Source organism: Trachypithecus francoisi, unplaced genomic scaffold (genome assembly GCF_009764315.1).
Source record: "Trachypithecus francoisi isolate TF-2019V2 unplaced genomic scaffold, Tfra_2.0 Lachesis_group10, whole genome shotgun sequence".
In the NCBI taxonomy this organism is placed as follows: domain Eukaryota; kingdom Metazoa; phylum Chordata; class Mammalia; order Primates; family Cercopithecidae; genus Trachypithecus; species Trachypithecus francoisi.
In genome coordinates, this window is record NW_022681455.1 from 129,347,891 (window position 1) to 129,357,180 (window position 9,290).

The window sequence follows — 9,290 nt, forward strand, 5'->3', positions numbered from 1 at the left end:
GGTCTCAAGGGCACCGAGCCCCCACCCACCCACTGCAGTAGGGATTGACTGCAGCCTGACCACCACCACCCTTTCCCCCCGTAAGGTGGGGTTCCCAGTGGATGGCCAGAGGATCCCAACCCAGTGGTTCCAATCCCCACCCTCCACGTCAGTACCAGCCAGATGGTCACTGTCAGTGACCCTGTCACCCTCCCAGGGGAAAGGGCTTCCAGGTCCCCAGCCCTGTCAGGTTTATGTGGCCGGGCACTGGGCCTCTTCCTGCCCCCACACCCCACCAGCCCTATGGGCTGGGCGCCTGACTCACACCTCCCTTCCTCCCATGCACACCAGCCACAGGCTCCAGGGTCTCAAAGGAACCCCTGGGACATCCCTTTATCTGGGACCAAGTCTGGGGCAGGGCCTGCATGTTGACCGACTGCCTTCTCTGCTCTGTCTGGACTGCACAGCTGAGCCCAGCTCCCTCCCAGGGACCCTGCCCCCGGCCAGGGTTCACCTGAAGGCACCAATGAGGCAATGCCACCCAGAACAGGTGTCCCCAGACTTTGGAAAAATCACAAACCAGAAAACTGTCAACAGTCACTTCTGGGTTTGCATGTGACTCTAACCTTACTTTTTCCCAGATACTGACATTAATTTTTTAAACTATTGCTTAATAGTCTCAACATTTCATCAAAGCACCTTTTTGGCACCAAGTACAGTAGGATGGCATAATATCTGAACAAAAAGCCTTTTACATGAAAGTATTTTTTTTTAAATAGAGACAGGATCTCCCTATGTTGCCCAGGCTGGTCTCAAACTCCCGGGCTCAAGCGATCCGCCCGCCTTGGCTTCCCAAAGTGCTGGGATCACAGGTGTGAGCCACCGCGCCCAGCCCACATGAAATGGTTTATTCCACTTGGCACTCCTTTTCCTCATTTCACTGCACACCAATGAAAACATTGGCACCAACGCACAGTTCCACGGATCAGAGTTGAGGAAAGTCTGTTCCAATCTTAACCCTTCTGGTGCCAGCTTTGTCTTACTGAGGAGGAAACAGAGGGTCCAAGTGGTTAAATCCCGAGCGCCGGCAGTGGCTGCGTGGGGCAGGACTGCCTCCAGCTCTCACTGTAGTGCACTTGCGCCCGCCAGCCAGGGTCCACCACTTTCAGCCGGAATCCATGGACAATTCACATGGCAAAGAGAGGAGACCACGGTTGGGTTTCAAAATGAACTGAAATACCAAAGCAGAATAAAGTTACTTCTTTAAAGGTGGGGCCATTTCAGAGTTAATTTCACAAAAGGAAACGGTGTTGCTTCAGCTGCAGCACAAACATCAGAGCGACTCTGATTATTTAAGTCTCGGCCAGAAACACTGGCAGTCACTTCTGATCTGTGTTAGACTGTAAGTGATGTAGTTCTCAGGCAAATCCTCCTCTAAATAGCAACAAGAGGCCGGGCGCAGTGGCTCATGCCTGTAATCCCAACACTTTGGGAGGCTGAGGCAGGCAGATCACGAGGTCAAGAGATCAAGACCATCCTGACCAACATGGTGAAACCCCGTCTCTACTAAAAACACAGAACTTAGTTGGGCGTGCTGATGCACGCCTAGAATACCAGCTATGCGGGAGGCCGAGGCAGAAAAATCACTTAAACTTGGGAGGCAAAGGTTGCAGTGAACTGAGATTGCACTGCTGTATTCCAGCCTGAGGACAGAGCGAAATTCCATCTCAAAAACAAAATAACAACAAGAAACGCTGAAGTCAGTCTGATGCCTGGGAGGGACAAGGGTGTTTTGCAGGTTCCTGCAGCTCAGGCACCCAGCAGGGCTCACTCGAGAGGGTTAAGAGGGTGAGCGCCTGGGAGGAGCCTTCAATCAAAACTTAGTTGTGGCTAAGCCCAACTGTGCGGGTGCCTCCCTGGCACAGCCCTTTGACCTGGGAACAGGCCCACAGAACACAGAGGGAGTGAAGGTTGGTTGTCTCCCCCTGAGGTCTGCGCTCCTACCCCTGGCTCCTGATCCGAGCCCCTGCTGTCAGGGAAGACAGGAACCTCACGCTTCCTGAACACGCACAATGCCCCTACGTCTCCCCAAAACACGGGAGGTGCAGGCAGGCCTTTGGTCTCCTTCTGCTCCGTGCTCACTGCCATCTTCCGGAAGTCACACATGCCTGTTCCCTCCTTCCTGAGAGGGTGGCCCCCACCCCAACCCCAACTCTGCTCCAACAGCAAGAGCCTCCTCCTGTGCACACCCCTGCCGCCGGCACGGTACAGCTCTACCACCGAACAGGCAAAGCACAGCCAGCTCTGACTGACCCAGGGAGGTCGGGGACCTCGCCCTCTGGAGCAGCACAGTGGCCCCCAGGCAGAAGGTTGGCCTTGGGCTCCTTTCCGGAGCAGTGTGTCCGGGAGGAAGTGGCCAGGCAGCAAGGCCAGGCTACAGTGAGCCTGGTGGAAAGAAGAGGAAATGGGTGTGAACACCATCTCCTCCTTTCTGCTGGACTCAGAACCCCGGGGACTCAGGCAGTCTGACGGCAAACTTGGCCCATGAAAACACGGAGCCTGAGGAGCTCCCGGGAGAGGACAGTCTGGGCTCCGGGCCCAGCTCAGATGAGAGACTGCCCGGGGATAACGACCTTCAGAGGGCTCTGCTCATCATTGCCTGAAATTATGCAAATGAAACTCTCTTTTATTTATTTATTTAAGAGTCTCTGTCACCCAGGCTGGAGTGCAGTGGTGCAATCTGGGCTTATTACAACCTCCACCTCCCAGGTTCAAGTAATTCTGCCTCAGCCTCCCAAGTAGATGAGATTACAGGCGTGAGCCACGCTGCCTGGCCCAGACTCTTTCAAAATGCCCATTTAGGCCAGGCACAGCGGCTCAGGCCTGTAACTCCAGCACTTTGGGAGGCCGAGGCAGGTGGATCCCCTGAGGTCAGGAGTTTGAGACCAGCCTGGCCAACGTGGTGAAACCCCACCTCTACTAAAAATACAAAAATTAGCTGGGTGTGGTAGTGCGGGCCTATAATCCCAGCTACTTGGGAGGCTGAGGCAGGAGAATCGCCTGGACCCAGGAGGTGGAGGTTGCCGTGAGCTGAGATCGCGCCACTGCACTCCAGCTTGGGCGACAGAGTGAGACTCTGTCTCAAAAAAAAAAAAAACCCGCCCCATTAGCAGCTACCTGCCTCTCCCCCTCCCCAGCCCAGACACCCGCAGTCCTCCTCCCTGCTGTGGGTTTGCCTGTTGTCCTGTTGTGGGTGTTCCGGAGACACAGGGGCACACACGTGTAGCCTCTTGTGACCAGCTTCTTTCCCTCTGCAGAAGCGTCTCAAGGTTCGTCCCTATGTAGCCTGTGTCAGGCTCCGCTCCTTTTTTTTTTTTTTTTTTGGAGATGGAGTCTGGCTCTGTCGCCCAGGCTGGAGTGCAGTGGTGCGATCTCGGCTCACTGCAAGCTCTGCCTCCCGGGTTCCCGCCATTCTCCTGCCTCAGCCTCCTGAGTAGCTGGGACTACAGGTGCCTGCCACCTCGCCCGGCTAATTTTTTGTATTTTTTAGTAGAGACGGGGTTTCACCGTGTTAGCCAGGATGGTCTTGATCTCCTGACCTCATGATCCGCCCGCCTCGGCTCCCAAAGTGCTGGGATTGCAGACGTGAGCCACCGCGCCCGGCCTCTGCTCCTCTTTATGGCTGAAGAATTTTCCAGCCACAGATGGACCCCATTTCGTTTTTCCGTTCACTCATCAGTGGACACCTGGTCTCGCCACATTTTTATTTTTCATTTACTTATTTATTTATTTACTTTTTGAGACAGGGCCTCACCCTGTCACCCTGGAGTGAGGGTGGAGTGCAGTGGTGTGATCTCAGCTCACTGCCACCTCAAGTTCCTGGACTCAAGCCATCCTCCCGCCTCAACCTCCTGAGTAGCTGGGACTACAGGTGTGCACCACCAAACCCAGCTAATCACTCTGTCACCCAGGCTGGAGTGCAGTGGCACAGTCTTGGCTCACTGCAACCTCCGCCTCCCAGGTTCTCCTGCCTCAGCCTCCTGAGTAGCTGGGATTACAGGCACGCATCACCATGCCTGGGTAATTTTTTTTTTTTAGTTGAAATGAGTTTTCACCATGTTGGTCAGGCTGATCTTGAACTTCTAACCTCAAGTAATTCACCTGCTTTGGCCTCGCAAATTGCTGGGATTACAGGCATAAGCCACCATGCTGGGCCTCATTTTTTTTATTTTTATTTTTTGCAGAGATGGGTGTCTCACTGTGTTGTCCAGGCTGGTCTTGAATTCCTGACTTCAAGCAATCCTCCCACCTCAGTCTCCCAAAGTGCTGTGTTTACAGGTATGAGCCACCACCCGGCCTCGGCACATTTTTTAATGTGCTCCTTGGCTGCTGACAGGTGCCAGCTCTGGACTGGGTTTGGTAGAACTGAACCCTGGGCTCAAGCCCAGCTCCTTCCGCTCCCGGCTGAGCTCCTCCTTCTCAGAGCTTTGTATCGTTGTTCCTGAAATGAAGGCAGGAAAAGCCCTCTGCCTCCCACAGGGACACAACCTTGACCAGGGGCCCCACCGCTGGGAAGCCTGGCCTCGCTGATCCTCCAGGCCTGTCTCCCCCCGCAACACGCTTGTCCCTGGTCACACCTGCCTGCCACAGGCTCTGTGGCTCCCAGCCCCACACTCCTGAGCCCTCTGGAAGACACACTGTCCCACACATGACCTTCCACGCCCACTGGGTCCACAGGGCCCTGCTCCTCCTGACGCATGCCTCCACCTGTGGGCTGTTCCAAGCAGCTGCAATGCCCTTCCCATACTCCTCCACATCCCAACCCTGCTCAGGACAGAGGGGCTGGGGCAGTCTTCCTCTGAAACCCCCTCATTTAGAAGCTGTTGCAGCTTGAGCTGTGTCCCTAGCCCCAGGACCTGCGAGTGTGGAACCAGGGTCTTTGCAGAGGTGATGAAGGTAAGATGAAGGGTCACAGCCCTGGGCCACTATGGCTTATGTCCTTACAAGGAGAGGGAGACAGAGACACAGAGGAGGGGCTGTGTGAAAATGGAGAGCAAGGAAGCCATCAGCCAGGAGCTAGAGAGGCAGGAAGGGGCCTCCCTGAGCCCTGCAGGAAGGGCAGCCCTGAGACCCCTTGGTTTCAGATGTGTGGCCTCCAGAGCTGTGAGAGAATAAATTTCTGTTGTTTTAAGCCTCCCACCTCCCGGCTGGTGGTCATTTGTGACAGCAGGGGCAGAAACCGAGCTCCGGGCCTCACGGCTTTGCACTGAGGTTTTTTCTGCTTAAACACACACTGCACCTCTGACAGCAGCGGGGAGGCTCCTCCAAGACCCAGCTGCACGGTGGCCCTTTCTCCCATGACACAGTGTGGCCAGAGGCCCACAGGACGCCACAGAGGTGGTGCCAGCCGGACTCCCTGGGCTCTTCACAGACCTGGCATCACAGGTGCCACTAAGAGGAAACATTTTGCCAAGTCCTTCATTCAGATCGTGCTCCCCAGAGCCACGGTCGTTGCTACTTTATTTTTCTCAAAGCCACGGTTTCAGGTGAGAGAAGAGTTTTCTCTGCCTCCCTCAAACCTGCCATGAAGAGTGAGTTAATTTCACACTCAGGAGTGACAGCACTGGTCATTTAATAAAGCTGCAGGAACTTCCCTCACTTCAGTGCAGTAACCAAAATTAACACATTTATACACTTTCCGCTAAAAGACACTTCATGTGAACGTGGAGGGGACACGTGCCGAGTGGAGATCCACTGTTGTTCTGTGGGATCTGGGGAGGAAGGAGTCAGCCCTGCTGGGTTCCTGCAGGGCTGCCGTCTACAAGCTCCAGCCGGGGCTGAACGCACTCAGCGCAGAGCTGGGACGGATGCCCAGCTGGAATTCCAGCACTGTGACCTCCTCTCTCTCTGACTTGAGCCTGGGGCAGGGGATCTTCAGTGAGGTCTGGAAAAAAATGACAGAGATGTTATTGCTTCCGTGAACACCCCAGTTGCCTGGGGACATCGACCCAGGCTCATCGCTGGGCCACCGCCAGAGGAAGGCCTCCGTGTTTGCTGGTGGCCTCGTCACAAGTATAAAATGTTTACAAGCCCCAGCTAGCGGAGAGGTGGGAGCCCGGGCAGGTCACCAGGGAGCCCCGGTCAGGCTGGGGTGCTGGTCCCTGGATGAGGGTCCTGTGGCTGCTGGAACAGAAGACCCCAGAGTTAGTGGCTTGAAACCACACAGCTTCATCCTCTCACGGTTCTGTAGGCCAAAAGCTGACACAGGTTTCTCGGGGCTAAAATGGAGATGTGGACAGGGCTGCTTCCTCCTGGAAGGGCTCCGGGGAGAATCTGTTCCTCCCCTTTCCCAGCTTCCAGAGGCCACCTGTGTTCCTTGGCTCTCAGCCCCTCCTCCGTCTTCAGAGCCAGCAGGGCAGCCTCTTCACTCCTCTCTGACCTGCTGCCCGCCTCTTACGAGGACCCTTGTGGTTCAGGGGGACTCACCCGGATAATCCAGTGTCATCTCCCCTCTCCTGATCCTTAACTCACTCATATCTGCAAAGTCCCTTTTGCCAGTGGGGTCTCAAGGGAAGAACAAGGGTCAGGTCTGGAGCACCCAGGAGGAGAGACTCGAACCTGGAGGTTACGGGTGAGTTCACACCAGGCCCCTGCCCTTGCCTTGTATCTTCGGAACCTAGTCTCTGTCCCCAACCCTCCTTCCTACTCCTCCTGCTAGTCCCACCGCCTCAGTCAGGCCCCTGGGAGCATCCGCAGCCTCATCTGAAGACTGGCAGCAGCAGCCTCGGCCCCACCCCCAGCCCAGCTGGGCCTCCCTGACTCAGCCTTCCCGCCTCCTCTCTTGAGCAGGGATGGGCAGTGGGCAGCTGGGAGCCAGGGAGGGAGAGACAAACGACTCCCCTTCCAGGGCTGGCCCGAGCCCCTCCATGCTGGTGCCAAAGGCCTGGAGGGAGGGCCCGCAGCTCCCGGCCTCCCCGCTCCCTCCCCCAGCCTCCAACCCTCCACCAGGGAACTCTTGTCTGAGCCACGGGCCACCCCCCTTCCCCACGGCCCCAATCTTCCAGCCTTGTCAAGGACCCCCAGTCATCTTTCCAGGGGCATCTCTCTCCCTTGGGCTTCGTCCTCCTGCACACCTGACCTTTCCCATCCCAGGTGATACCATAATCTTTTAGCAGAATTTTGCCTTAATTCCCAGCATTTTCGGCTTTTTTTTTTTTAAGATGAAGTTTCACTCTTATCACCCAGGCTGGAGTGCAGTGCAGTGAGGCAATCTTGGCTTACTTCAACCTCTGCCTCCAAGATTCAAGCGATCCTCCTGCCTCAGCCTCCCAAGTAGCTGGGATTAACAGGCGCCCACCACCATGCCCGGCTAATTTTTTGTTTTTGAGTTTTGCCATGTTGGCCAGGCTGGTCTTGAACTCCTGACCTCAAGTGATCCTCCTGTCTCAGCCTCCCAAAGTGCTGGGATTACAGGCGTGAGCCACTGCACCCAGCCCGCATGCCAGTGTGTCACCATAAACTTTTAGCAGAATTTCACCTTAATTCCCAGTATTTTCGGCTTCGAGTCTTAACACCTCCCCTCTATCTTAATCTGGCTCCAGTGGCCCTTCGTCTGTCCCCTGCCCCTTCCATGCCTCCTACCCCATCCCCACCCCCTCTGCCCACCCCTGGCCCCTCCACAGCTCTTCGGCTCCACCTCTAAGACTGGGGCTCCTGGAAGCCACTGATCCTCATCTTATTATCATCCTGGTCTCCACAGAGCCCAGGACGGAGACTCACACAGCTCAGTGGAAGGTCCTCAAGCTCTGAGGGCACGCGGCGCGGCACAGCGCGGCACAGCACAGCACAGCACTCCAGCGGCACCTGCAGTGGCCCCTGTGCCCGCTCTCAGAGGGAAGGAGATGATGGCCCCAGCTCAGGGCCCAGAATTCACGCCTGACTGTGCCCCCGTCCGGACCTAAGGAACGTCCTCCGCGGTGCTGGGGCTGCCTCTGCCCAGACAGAGCGGGGCTCACTCCCCCACACAGGCTTCCCCAGAGTGTGGCCCCATCCCCCAGGTCCTGCCGCCCCCGCTGAAAACGCGCCCAGCCCATGGTGAGTACCGCAGAGTTCACAGAGCGCTTCCCGCAGACACCTTCTCCCAAGGGGGCCGTGCCTGCATTGCTCCTCACGTCTCCTGAAAGCCACTGATGTGGTCTGGGTCTGGGTGGCCCCATCTCATGTTGAACTGTCATTCCCACGGTTGGGGGCGGGGCCTGGTGGGAGGTGACTGATCTCGGGGCGGTTTCCGCCTCGCTGGTCTCACGACAGTGAGTTCTCGCGAGATCTGATGGTTTTCAAGTACATGGCGCCTCCCGCCTCCTGCTCTTTCTCTCTGGCCGCCGTGTGAGGACATACCTGCTTCACCTTCCCCTTCTACCATGATTGTGAGTTTCCTGAGGACTCCCAGCCACGCTTCCTACACAGCCTGTGGAACTGTGAGCCAATTAAACCTTTCTTCATAAATGACCCATTCTCCAGTAGTTCTTTCGAGCAGTGTGAGCCTGGACTCATGCAGTCACCCATTTCCAGGAGCTTTACCACCAGGCCAGGCAGCTGCCAGTCACTTTACACACAGCATCTCGTTTCCTAGCACCTGGGTGAAAGCTGTTTTCAGCCCTACTTACAGGCAAGGATGGAGAAACCCAGAGGGCTCTGCCAGCCTCACCTGCTTGGGAGGGCACAGCTGGGCTGCTTGTGCTGCCTTAGAGGGAGAAAAAGAGACAGGGAAACAGGTTCCACGCTGGGGGCCACGATTCTTTTTTTTTTTTTTTTTTTTTTTGAGACAGAGTCTTGCTTTGTTGCCCAGGCCAGAGTGCAGTGGCGTGATCTCGGCTCACTGGAAGCTCCACCTCCCGGGTTCACACCATTCTCCTGCCCTCCTGCCTCAGCCTCCTGCGTAGCTTGGACTACAGGCGCCCACCACCGCGCCGGCTAATTTTTTGTACTTTTGGTAGAGACAGAGTTTCACTGTGGTCTCGATCTCCTGATCTCATGATCCGCCCGCCTCGGCCTCCCAAAGTGCTGGGATTACAGGCGTGAGCCACCGCGCCTGGCCATGGGGGCCACTCTTCTCACCTCACCTATAACCCCATAGGGACTGAGCACACCACAGGGGCTCAGAAACCAGGGCCTGGTCCCCTCACTCACACTTGCTGTGGCCACTGAAAATGGCCCCTAAAAGACATCCACGTCCCTAACCCTAACCCTGTGAATGTGACTGCGTGTGAAAAGTCTTTGCAGACATGATTGAGTTAAAGATGGAGAGAAAG

General features: G+C 56.1%; 1 long non-coding RNA gene across 2 annotated transcripts; it reads right to left on the reverse strand.

Annotated features, from left to right (window-relative positions):
- Window positions 1-5,594: 5,594 nt before the first annotated feature.
- Window positions 5,595-8,287, reverse strand: LOC117088199. 2 transcript variants are annotated; one of them, XR_004439062.1, is made up of 3 exons: window positions 8,082-8,287; window positions 7,759-7,936; window positions 5,595-5,923 (listed from the first exon to the last, which is right to left on the reverse strand). It is a non-coding gene; the product is annotated as an uncharacterized LOC117088199 (long non-coding RNA). The 2 variants fall into 2 exon arrangements; XR_004439063.1 differs by having other exon boundaries at window positions 7,759-7,863; window positions 8,082-8,281.
- Window positions 8,288-9,290: the final 1,003 nt, after the last annotated feature.